The following is a 12,521-nucleotide window of genomic DNA, read 5'->3' on the forward strand; positions in this document are numbered from 1 at the left end:
TCATGGGCTGTTGTCTTGTACTAGAAGTAAACATGGATTGCCGGCCACTCCATGTTACCTTTTTGGACGTGTTAATTTAGTTTCTAGAAAAATAGAAAGTTCTAGAGGTTGCATATTTCCGATCCTTACGCCTCATGCCCTGCACATTGTCGAAGCACATTGTTCCAATATAATAACATGTAAGCAACAAAAGGGATGTAACATATATTGTTGTCACTTTGACTATTCTTGTTTTCTGCTCTAGTTATACTCATCATAGCATGCTGGTAAGTCTTCTGTCATTCTCCAGCGCTTGGCCACGGTTATGCCACCTTAATCAGCTGTCTGAATACTACTCATCTTGGCCCATCATATATCCAAGGCCCTAAGCAAATTCATAAGAAAACTTACATGCCATGTCAAGACATCAGGACAACTTTGATCAACATTGATTACAAGGAAAATTGATCCTTATTAGCCTTGATATCCAAAAAGGTTCATCCTTCAGAATAAAGAAAAGAATTTACCGTTGTACAGATAGAGATGCATGTGTTTGAGGGGCTTTGACGTAAGGATGTCTATCATGCTCTACGCCAATTAGCTTAGAAGATGCAAATTTTGCCACTTTCTTCAGCACATTTGAACTCGCATCACTTCCCTCTGGCGCATTGCCGCTATCTGTTCCACAAAAACACAAATAAATCCCTCTTCTCGTAACATGGTCAGTCGGTTGAAAACATTTCATAGACCAGCTACATATGAAAAGCTTAAAACTATGCTTGTTCATTTTATGCTAAGTGAAACTCAAAAAAAAATAGTGAGCGCAGTGCTGACATCTTTTGGAATGCTTATCTAGGACTGTGACGGCTAACTAACAGAAAACATACCCTACAAACCCTTGGTCAGGATCTTAAATGTCTGGCACACAAAGCACTAACTATAAGGACACCACAAAGCCTAGGTGAACTACCACATACTACACAATGAAAGCACTACATGCATTGGCTCAAAAGCTTGACTAGAAAAATTAAAGATGTAAAATACCTTCTCTTTGATTTCCTGAAGTTGCCCAAGAAAGAGATCCTCCTGCCATAACCAAGCAAACACGCAAAACCGTCTTCTCAGCATGAAGGCAAAAAGAACTAATTATTACACATTGTCACAAACATCAAGCTAATGACATGGAGGGGGGTGTCCATGTCATGTAATATTTAACATGTTTTTTGTGCAGCTCATGTGGTGCAGCAGAGATCAGAGGGGGGACGAAGCTTGCTTGCCTTCTTGGCATGGATGTGTCCTAAGCTGTTATGGATTTGCTGCTCCAAACCGATAAGGTACCTTGACGACAATTGCTCGAGATTATCACCAATGAGGGTATTGGGGGGTCAAAATAATATGCTTCAAGAACGCCATATTAAGAAATTAAGAGCATAAATAGCTTCATTAATGTCAAGATTAAGCACTAATTTGAGGGATCGGACATAATGTAAAGAAAATTGACATAAATTACAGCTAATTTGTCATCAACAGTCACCATGTCACTGCCACCAATAATATGCTACACACAACATGCAGCAAATGAGGTGTAACTACTACCAGCCCAGAGCATATGTCCAAGAAATATAGTAATGATGAGGGTAGAGCTAGATGCCACTCACCACGAGGTCGCATGCATTACAAGGAAAGAACACGTGGTCTAACCCCGCGGTCGCCACAAGGTTGCATGCATTACGGGGAAAGGACACAATAGGTCATTTCCCGGCCGTCAATGGTCCATGGCGAGGGGGGCCAAATATGAACTAAGCGATTAGGTTTGCCTTTGGAAAAGCATCGACCTCAACTAACAAGATGTGCGAGTGAATCGAGAAGCAGAGGTGAAGGACAAGGCATGCACAAAAGAGTGTGCAAGGCTGAGCTCAGCTCTCTTAGTTAGATAGCAAATGATGAAGTGCCATCGTTTTGTCTACTGCCCATTGATGTTGGCAAAAATGGATCTGTAGAAGGTTGCACATGGACTTGTGATGCGTTTTCTACAAGAGCTTGTGGTGTGATTTTTGCATGAGACTCAAGACCTCCCAACGCCCTTTGTGGAGGAGGCTCTAACCTCCTTTGTGGAGGAGATTCTGCGCCAATTTCTACAACATGATCTACTGCCCTTTTTGTAGGAAGCTTGGATGTAATTTTTGGAGGTATGGTTCTCCATTGATTTGGCTTTCTTTCTGTATTTCCTTTTGTAGGTTGTATTTCTTTCTATTATGAGATGCTTTTCATTCTAGTGTTGTTGCTAGCAATTAGGTGTTGCACAGATGTAATTATGTTGTCCTTAGCTTTGATGAATGAATTCAAGGGACTTTGGAATCGCATGAGCTCACCACCATAGTAGAATAGGTATGATTATCCATTGATTTGGTTTTCTTTTTGTAGGTTGTATTTCTTTCTATTATGAGATGCTTTTCATTCTATTGTTGTTGCTAGCAATTAGGTATTGCGCAGATGTAATTATGTTGTCTTTAGCTTTGAGGAATGAATTCAAGGGACTTTGGAATTGCAAGAGCTCTCTACCATAGTAAAATAGGGTTTAGCAGTTATGCCACTTTCTTGACATTGTACCTATAGTTCTTGTGTAGTCTTACGTAGGTTTTATTTGAAAAACTTACATCCATAGTTCTCTTTTGATTCGTTTACAAAAGGTTATGGCAGCCAACGTACATGTGTTTTAGATGAGAGAAGTATCAGCAAAAAGGAGCATTCTCTACGTGCTGGTGGTAGAATTTTTTTGGTTTTCTTGTTACTGGGAGGGGGGGGGGGGGTGTCAAAGAGCTAGTCAGATTTGAGGAAAGTAGCACCAAGAAAAAGGATAATTGGACTCGAAAGAAGTTTGTCAACTGGAGAAATATTTGTGGCTTGGAATGTCAGGTCGTGCTTGAGAAGTTAGATCTTCGTTAGTTGAATGACATGTTGACACAATTCTATGTTGTTATGTGCAAGCAGAATAGATCATTGTTTCCATCTGACACACTCATGGGCATGCTTTGTTGTTTTGGGTGGATGATTATAAGAAGGAGCAAGAATTGAGAGTAGCAGCTACGGGCGTAAGCAAAGTTCATTTGATACAAAATTTCCAAATCGACGTAGAATGCAGTGATTTCAGCAATGTGAAGATGGGTACCTTGTGGAGTATGCAAAGAGCAAAAGAAATCATCAGTTCTTGGTTTCACATTGGAAGAAGAGATCTTGCACGACATCGACTTCAGTATTCAGAATAGTCGTGGTTGTCAGTCTAGGTTTGCCTTTTTTTGCATGTTACAGTTTTGCGTGAGAGGTGGGCTGGAGCTATACAAGCTGGAACGAGTTGTGTTTGCTAGGGGTGCTGAAGAGCTTGGCCCTTTTGTGTGGTGGGTTCTTGTGAAAGACTGCCCCTCCATTTTTAAAAAAAAGTTGTGTATATTTTGTCTATTATCTCATTAGGTTTTATGCTCTTCTGTTTTGTAGCTTCTCGGAGTGCTCGAGTAAAAACTATAAAGTAGACTTGATTCATTACCAACCAGAGAACTTTCATCCTCCAGCTACAGTTTGTGATAGTGATGTGCTAGCTACCTTTGATCATGTGATGTGTCACATGCCTTCAATTGTAGAAGGTGACAAGAACCTATTGCATGTGTTTTTGCAGTTGATTAGTAGTCCGAAAAATCAAGTAGGTCTTGTAAGTCTTCTTGCAGTACATGGTACGTACTGAATTGACTCGTGATTGGTTGTTTTGCTTGTGTATACAGACTTGGTACATTAGAAAACGAGTTTTAGTGAAGGTGCTTAGTGGTTTGGTGAAATTCACTTGTGAGCGTTCTAGGGGTAGGTGGTAATTTTCCAAACAAGAGTCTTCGTAGAACCTCTATGACTAGGATGAACCTAGGAAAAGTTCCTCATGATGTCGAAATGTTAGTAATTGGCCACAAGCGAGCAACTTCATATGAGAAGTATGACCTTTCAAGTGAGGTTAGGATTGTTGCAGGTCAAGACATTTTAATTGCATCCATATGACGGTTTAAGAAGGCTAAAAGGTTATCCATAGGTCTTGAAAGAAAAAAATAATAACTTCTATCAAAATATGGAAGGTGGGGTGTTGTTTTGTATTACAGTTGGGTTTGAGGGCTTGTTGATCCATGGGTCAACAACACGACATAACTCAATTTTCATACCAAAGTCTTATTTTTTGAAAGTTATGAAATGATGTGGATTATGGTTAAAAACATCATTTGTAATGAGTAGTTATTCTAGTTGCAGAAGCCAGGGTCCAATGGCACTTCCAGATTGTAAGTATATCCATCTGACCCATTTAACTCTATTTTGGTTTAACCTATGGTAGCCTTAGTATATAAGGTACCTAGGTTATTTTGTAAAGAGAACACTACAAGAGGTTATGTGCACTTGTGACGGCTGTAGCGACAAAAATACAATGGGTTTTTAACCCCCCTGCATCTCTAAAAGTGTCCCAACAAAAACGTTGCTATATGCATCGCTATATACGTCTCTAAATAGTGATGCTCATAGCGATGCATATAGCGACGCATACAATTTCCAATTTAGCGACGTTGCAGAACTTTATACAAAGACACCTATAGCGACGCCTGAGAATATAAAAAAATGGGTGACAGAGCATTCACAAAGAATTGGGTGGGAGGGCAATGAATGCCCCGCCACCCATCAACCATATTGAGCATTGTTTCCAGAATAAAGATGCAAAGCTGACAAAAGTATTTCAATCAAAGTAATACAATGACAAAATTATACACGTCATAGGTGAACTCACTTGATTGTTAAGCTTTAACCAAAATATAATAGTTATAGCATCCTTGTCATTATTAAGAAAATACGTTGTTGACCAATGATTACAAAAATGATGTATACACGTCATCTTATTATACATGCTATGCCAAAAGAAAACTAGTGCTATCTAGCTATGGCTAGATTTCCATCGTCCAATTAGACGTCTCATCGCATCCAAGCAGTGTATCTGTCGAATTTTGCCAAAAAAAAAACAATAAGACTTGTATGTATAAACATACAATTACGAAACAATCTATTTTTTAGCTTATCATTGAAATACAACAAATGTAAGAGAGTAAAGTAAAATAGGACCACTGTTCAAAACATACAAAGAATATGTTATGTTAGAATTTAAAAGTACAATTATTTATAACTACCAAACCTAAAGGGCAATGCAAAAACACTTACAAAATATGCCTCAAATGATGCTCACCCACCACTCCCCAAGTGGCGCAAGCTCCCTGCCTCTACTCATGCTTTGGCTACCTCCTTTTGTTGGTTCCACTTGTCGAGACCGTCATCGACTAGATTGTTCAAATTTTTCCATGATTCCAGAATCTTGTGTAAAACATTTTTTGTCGATCCGTTCAACCCTAAAATGTCGTCCTTTACACCATGCTTCCGTGTATGACTTATACTACAACCATCTAAAAAGCCATGATTTGTACATTGAAAACTTACCTTGGTCTTGCAACCCCGAGAGTATGCCCACTCCTCCTCAATCACTTGTTCGCTGCACTGTTGTGTGTTTTTCAATTGGTTGTGCAACCATCTTAAGCTCATGAATGTTGGTAGGCTCTCAAGACTCGCCACATAATGCATCGGTGGTTTTCTTCCCCGTCTCCACTCAATTAGTGCCCTTTGTCGCTCTTGCTTTGCATCCTCGTATTGTGAAATCCACTTTTGCATCATTGGATTGTGAAGCATGAAAAATCAATTGATTTTAGCCTCTAGATCTTCCGTCATTCTTTTCTCAACACCGAGATTGCAAATGATAATCCCAGATATGCGCTAGCTCGTCATCTATGGTTTGCAAGTGATTGATCATGAGTGTGGGCCAATATGGTAACTCGTACCTTAGAGAGAGTCCCTTCATCCCTTGGGGAAAACCATCATCACACATCTCCTTTTGCTCTACTCATGCTCGAGAAGACATCCTCGGTGGCTCATGATTCCCTAGAAGATGCACTTGATGACCTTCATAGATTTTCTTCTTCAGTGAGGGCGCCCGACATGCATTAAGTCTAGGTCCACATGTGACACATGCTCTGTATCCACTTGTTTGAAGCCTTGCATGTATACACATGAAAATAGATAAGCTTGAGAAAAAAAAAAGGTTTATAGTGTTTGAGTTTGAGTATAATCACTTGAGAATTCTGCTAGTCCGGGATAGTCATGCATGGTCCACATTAGAATGCCTCTGATCAAAGCATTGCGTCGACCTATGTGTTGGCTCATATCCACCACTTCTATGAAAATCCACAATTGTTGTAGCTCTTTCAATAGTGGACGAAGATACATATCCATATTCTTCACTTTATACGGCCCCGACACAATCAAGCTTAGAAACAGGTGCCCCTTCTTGGTAGTCAACCATAGGGGAATGTTGTAGTTGACGATGACAACTGGCCATGCACTATGAGATGTTGACCAGTGACCAAATGAATTTACGCCATCCATAGCTAGGACAAGGTGCAAATTTTGAGCTTCGCTAGAAAAATTTGGCCATGTGTCGTCTATATGCTTACAGGCCGTGCAATATGCAGGAATCCGCAACATACCATTTGAAGATTTATTCTCCTCATGCCATGATGTTAGGGAGGCCATATACTTACACTCAAAGAAATGTTTGATGCGAGGCAGCAGAGGAAAGTGTAGAAAAATCTTCTGCAAATTTTTTTGCGTAAAATAACATACCCCAAGTAATGAATTTCCTCCTTGAGGAAATCACATTTGGATTCCTTGGCATATAACTGATTTTGGCGTAACAAATGAAACACTTGTTTCAAATGTACTAAGTGCTCTTCCTCAGATGCACTATATACAAGAATGTCATCGAGGAATACGATAACAAAATTTTCCAAGTATGGTCTCAAGACACTATCCATGAGTGTCATGAACGTAGCTAGAGCATTGGTTAACCCAAAGGGCATCACCAAAAACTCATAATGTCCAAACCTTGTTCGGAATGCTGTTTTGGGTATATCCGCAAGCCTGATGCGTACTTGATGATACCCAGATCTTAAATCAATCTTTGAAAATATACGAGCGTGGGTGAGCTTATCAAACAGCTCATCCACTCGTGGCAATGGATACTTGTTCTTAACAGTAACCGCATTTAATCCACGGTAATCTACGCACATGCGCATACTACCGTCCTTTTTCTTCACCAAGAGAATGGGAGAGGCCCGTGGTGAAGAACTTGGTTGAATAAACCCTCTACTGAGATAGTCAGCAAGCTGACGTTCCACCTCAGTAGCCTCAGAATGACTCATTCTGTAAGGCGGTTTACTCACTGGCTTACTGCCTGCAACCATGTCTATGCCATGTTGCACAGAACGTGTCAGCGGTAGTCCTGGTGGTAAATCATCTGGGAACACATCCTTGAATTCCCTTAAAAGTTCCTTTAATTCATTAGCAACATTTGCTTGTTTTGAATTAGTAGACATAGCTAGAGAGAAGAATGCGACGTTGAGGAAGTTTTAGTCAAAACATTATCAACATTAAAAACATCATCCACATTGGAAATAAAATGGCACAGTGAGTAACACAAAAAGATTTCTTCTATTGAATCATCAGAAGCGAACTTCATAAGCTCAACTGTACAAATAAGTGGCGAGGAAGGTACATCCTTCTCCCCAAACAACAACACGTGCACACCATGGGATTCGAACATTAGACTATTATGCTCATAGCTACATCTAAGTGATGATCCTAAACTATACAACCATTCACGACTAAGAACCACATCCGCCCTCTTCATATTCATGACTTGGAAATCCAAAGAGGTACGGTATCCTTGAATTTCCAGAGGTACATCTTTAACCTGAGTTTCCCATATCTCAGCATCATGGCCGTTAATCATTGCTACCTTGTAGCGATGGGAACTCGGGGTTTGGGGAAATTTGAGTCGTTTCACCAATTTATAATTGATGAAATTGTGTGACGCGCCATCGCCTACCAAGATCCACACCCTGTGCCCTTCGATAGAGCCATGCATACGCACCAACTCATGTGGTCCGAAAGTCTGCTGCCACATGGAGGCCGTGATCCAGCACTCATGCACCGCCTCGGTGTGTGTTACTTCCACATTAGCAAACCGGGAAGAGGATTCAAGAGGTAAAAGCTGCACCATGTGCACTGCTTTTTCCTTCCCCTTGTCTTGAGCAGCAGATTTCCCCTTGGGACAATCCTTTTTGCTATGTCCAATTCCCAAACATTTAAAGCACAACTTTTGTTTTTTGGCTTTCTCAAACTCTTCCGTTGAGAGAGGACCTCTAGACCCCTTGGGCTTTTTGGAGGTTTCTGATACAGCAGAGGTAATTTTTCTTTTATGATGCACATGTTGTGGATGTGTTGAAACAGGTGTAGTGCCATGCACATGCGAACTATGCAATGCCCGATCATCGGGATCATCATGGATGTGAGCTTGCACTATTGCGTCCTCAAGTGTTTGTGGATCCTGGGTTTTAACGTGCTTCTTAAGCTCGGGAGTTAACCCACGGATGAACCCACGTACCTGCTGAAAGGTATCCATCCCTTCTAGCTTGAGGATCACATCCCGATAATGGGAAATATATTCCAATAATGTTTTATGCTGGCGCATAGAACATTCGTCCCAGGCGGTCCAATTTCTATCCTTCTCATTGGTAGGTAGAAATTCCTTCCTGAAGACAGGCTCAAAAACTGCCCAAGTCTGTGGTAGCATGCCCTTCTCCTTGAGAGCCATCCACCATTTGTAGGCCTTGCCGTCCAAAGTCAGACTTGTCTGCAGCGCCTTGGCTACATCCGGGGTACGTCTATGGTCATGAATACCATCCCACTTACTGAGAAAAATATTCTCGGTGTCCTTATTTCGCTCACGCTCTTCTCCCTGAAAAATTGGTGGCTTTGTATTTTTCAACAAATCGTCCACCTCTTTTTGGGTCAGAGAGTGCAGCGGTCTCGGAGAAGGGCCTTGCCCGGCAGCCGGCCCTTGGCCTGGTGTGGAGCCGTGCTCCTGATTTTGCTGACTAGCAGGGCTTGTGGCCTGCTTTCGCATATGCAACTTAATTAAATCGGATAATGTGGTGACATTCTGATTTAATTGTGCAAAATTTGTTTCAAGCACAGTCATGCATGTTTGCAATGCACGGAAATCTTGCATGTCCAGCAACTCATACGCATCGTCTGTCGCCGTTGTGGCACGATTACTCTACGTGAGAGGAACCGTCCACATGGCATCGGTAGACGAAACGGGTGCGAACTGCTCGAAATCAAATGCATGATGCATATCTATGTCTGAATCCATGCTGTGGACATACTGTGCGAGAAAAGAAAGGAGAATACGTGAATTCCAACGAGCTAGTAGCAGGTTGCAAGAAGTAACCGTATAATTACGCCTTGGATGGGAAAAAACGCTGAATTCGAAAGAGAACGTCAATCCAAAACGAAGAGTAGCTGGAAATAATGAGCAAGTCTGCAGCTGATGATGCTCTTGAAAACATCGATCAAGTTGGAGTTGCCAACGAGCGGGTGTGCATCGTATGCACAACGCCAGAGAAACTTGAAATTTTCCGACAAATGGTGCAGCCGATAAGAAGGTTGATAGCACGAATCAAGGTACCTTCACCACCGAGTTGGCTTGCATCGTATGCAAGAAGCCAAAACCGGGAAATGTGCAACCAATCTTTGGCTTTTCTAAACTTGAGAATCCAAGTGTAAGCAGATACGGAGTGTAAAATATACAGTAATCCACAGCCTTTGTGTGCTGTGTGTGCCCACGATGAAAGGATTCGAGCAGACGAACAAAACTCGGCTTGCCAAACCAAGTACCGTGGGTAGAGCCCCTTGACTAGGCCATTAGGGTTGGCCAAGGTGAAGGAAAAAAAAATTTTAACGAAAAAAATTGAGCCCTGTCTGTCGCCGACAGTGCGTGGAGAAGATGATGATGGAGCTCGCTATGCAGCAGCTCTTTGAGGGCGGGCCAAGCACGAAAAGTCCCTGCTTTTGCCTTGCGCTCCAACTGAGCCTAGTCCCAACCAATTTGGTGCAGGTCGAAACACGCCTCGTCCATGACTTAGAGTTTCTGCACGCGCTTGGCTCGACTTCGTCTTCTTCCTCCCTTTTTTTTGGTTGTGCATGCAACATGCAGCAAAAGCAAAAACGTGCCCCAGTTCTAAAGATAGCCTGAAGCTCTAATACCAATCTAAAACCAAAGGACTGCCAGGTCCCGGTCCATCCGCCTGACCTCCCTTTAATAGGCTCCTAGCCACTTTCGGACCCCTTCCCATTGGCAGCCGGCCCTTGGCCAAGTCCGTGACCCCTTGGTTGGCCCTTGGCCTAACAAGTTTGACCAAGGTAGAGCATTAGAGATCTTCTATTAACACCGTAGGAGATGCTTCCTAATTTTAAGTGGCTACTTTAAGCTCTTAATTTGATATTATGAAGCATTGTGTGTAGTGTTGAGTGCTTTTTAGTGGGCTTAATCTCTCTTGATCCTTAGCTTAGGTATTCTAAAGGAAGTTTGACTATTTTGATGAGCCTCGAGAGGGTGACATGTCAAAACGACCCCCCAAAAGTTACACAACTGAAAAATCAATGAGAGAAAAAGCCACTTAAAAAAAAAATAAAAAAAATTCCAAAAGATTAATCAAGGCTCTATGTGGAAACAAAGTCTATAAAATAAACACTTTGGGGGGCCAACAAAGGGAACAATTTAGGCGATGAATTCATGTGTGATTTCTTTTATCATATCTTAACTTGAAGGTCTTCTAGGTATAACCTCTTGTCAGCCTCGGGACATGAAACATTCTTCTCTTTCGATTTAACAATTTATTGACTAGGGAGAATTAAGAAGCTTGCCCAAGGTATTAATAGTTGACGTTTAGTGCCCATTGACAATAAAACTAGCAACGCTATACTTTTTGATTCGTTGACCTTCACAATTGCTTATGAGTTCAATTATATTGCATTTTAGTATTTACGACTCAACAAATTGTTTAATATTTTGTTACCAATCATTCTTTGTGCTTATTCGTTGCATATGACCCATGTTCTTATGAGAATACAACTACTGTGCTATTTCTTGTTGATTTTGTAGCGTTCGAGTGAAAAATCAAAATTGCATTGTGGCTGAGCACAAGTGCAACTTGTTGTAGTGTTAAACTTCTTGATTGAGGGCACATCCATGGGCCACTACTCTCATAGAGATGTTTAAGTACCACAAGACCCATACGAGTGGATCCATGGAGTTCCTATTTTTCAGACATACCTTCCTAAATTTTGCGAATGAAATTTACATCAGGAAGGGGGGCATGTTAACTTTGTGTGTCATCCATATTATTATTATCTGTATTCAGTTATGGGGTGGGCTTGTCGGTCCTGTAGGTCTATAGTTTAGGGGTGGTGATGGTAGATGAGAGGTGTACTAGACTATGCACCAAACTCGTTTAGTGCCAATTGACTGAATGTGGATGTCCGTATGTGAAAGGGACAGACCCAACCCATAGATAAGGTTGTAAAACTAGTCATGTTAACATTGTGTGTCATCCTTATTATTATTATTATTTGTATTCAGTTATGGGTTGGGCTTGTCGGTCCTGTAGGTATATAGTCTAGGGCTGGTGATCGTCGATGAGAGGTGCACTAGACTACGTACCAAACATGTTTAGTGCAAATTGGCTGAATGTGGACTACCGTATGTGAAAGGGATGGACCCAACCCATAGATAAGGTTGAAAACTAATTTTTTTGATTATTCAAAATGTAGAAGCAAAGCTCTTGCCTTATTCTCTTGTTGGCTTTCTGTCTTTGTGTGTGTGTGTGAGAGAGAGAGAGAGGGCGTAGGCGATCAAACAATGAGAGGACGGTGGTAGTGAGGAGGACCACAACAATGGCGGCCTCTTCCTCTCGACGCACGCAGAATTCCCTCAGTGCTAGCAACGTAGGAGGTGAGTGACACACCATCGTGTACAAGTTGTGCACTTGCAACCCCTCTGGTTCCTCCACAACGTGGGCCAACTCCTCGTAGTTGACACTTTTTTAATTGAATCTCTTGAAACAAGCAAGATTTGACATTTATAATTCACCTACCAATATTGGCTTTACTCAAGTGGAAACGTAGCCAAACGGCAAGATGAGAGTAACTTTTCATGTCTAGTCCTCATTTTCAAACATGAGGAAAACTTTCTAAAGGCATGGTAATCCATTTTTGGCTAATGCATATATCTTGGCAAGAAGGTGCACACACACATGCATATATTTTTGGCGAATGCACAAAATCTTTTTGGATTCATCTCTCGTCTTGCTCCTTGGCTTTTGTCTCTCTTTCTCTATCTCAAGTTTCTAGATGCTTATGGCATTATTTAAATTTCAAACTACATTAAAAAACTAAACTTTCATTTGTTCATGAATAAAGTACAAATTTCAAAAGCATTAGTGCTTTTGTGAAGTGGGCATTGCTTAATTTACGTAGACTCCACTATAGGAGTGAAAACTTAAATTGAGTGGGAACTATCA

At 41.2% G+C, this 12,521-nt stretch overlaps 2 pseudogenes; one reads left to right on the plus strand and one right to left on the minus strand.

The window, feature by feature from the left end:
• Window positions 1-222: 222 nt before the first annotated feature.
• LOC147458669 (uncharacterized) lies at window positions 223-1,361 on the minus strand (annotated as a pseudogene).
• Window positions 1,362-1,610: 249 nt separating this feature from the next.
• LOC147458670 (uncharacterized) lies at window positions 1,611-9,039 on the plus strand (annotated as a pseudogene).
• The last annotated feature ends 3,482 nt before the right edge of the window (window positions 9,040-12,521 follow it).

This window comes from Adiantum capillus-veneris, chromosome 4 (genome assembly GCF_014529385.1).
Source record: "Adiantum capillus-veneris isolate H3 chromosome 4, ASM1452938v2, whole genome shotgun sequence".
In the NCBI taxonomy this organism is placed as follows: domain Eukaryota; kingdom Viridiplantae; phylum Streptophyta; class Polypodiopsida; order Polypodiales; family Pteridaceae; genus Adiantum; species Adiantum capillus-veneris.